The following is a 631-nucleotide window of genomic DNA, read 5'->3' on the forward strand; positions in this document are numbered from 1 at the left end:
ATCTTGGTATATGTATATTCATTTGTGCTTATGTGTACTGCAATGTGAAAGTCAATAATATCATCACTAAACAATTTTAAAAATTATTGTAAAGTGTAAACTGCTGTACAATTGGTTCTCTAATTGTGTTGGCCTATCTAAGTTATTTCTACAAACAGATAGGAAAACCCGGAATACTTCTCGCAGGAACTCCTTTCACAGCAACTTAAAGATCTCTGGAACAACTTTCTTGCCTCTATGGATTTTTTCCCTCTTCGACTTTTGTGCATATGTAAATGTGGGTTTCGAAGTCCTAAGAGTTTTTACAGCCTTTTTTCCGTGGCTTTGGGATATTGATTGGACACTCCAGAGAGCTATTTTCACTGCCTGGAAACGTTCATTCGTTTATCAGAATCGCTTGCTGTATTTTCGGGGTGAAATGCTTATGCTAGTTCTTCGATATACCGTAAAGTTATCGAATACACCGCTGTCGTGGTAATCTATTCGAAATGGCGTCAAACCAACGGCTTTCCGGCAAGATGAAACCTATTCCGGACAGCTGAATGCGAAGTGTCTATGAATATAAAGGATTCGATCAAGAGAAGAAGAAAAAGAAAAGAAAATAGTCACTGTTCCCTCATCCCGCCCGTAG

Source organism: Penaeus monodon, chromosome 30, assembly GCF_015228065.2.
Source record: "Penaeus monodon isolate SGIC_2016 chromosome 30, NSTDA_Pmon_1, whole genome shotgun sequence".
Lineage (NCBI taxonomy): Eukaryota > Metazoa > Arthropoda > Malacostraca > Decapoda > Penaeidae > Penaeus > Penaeus monodon.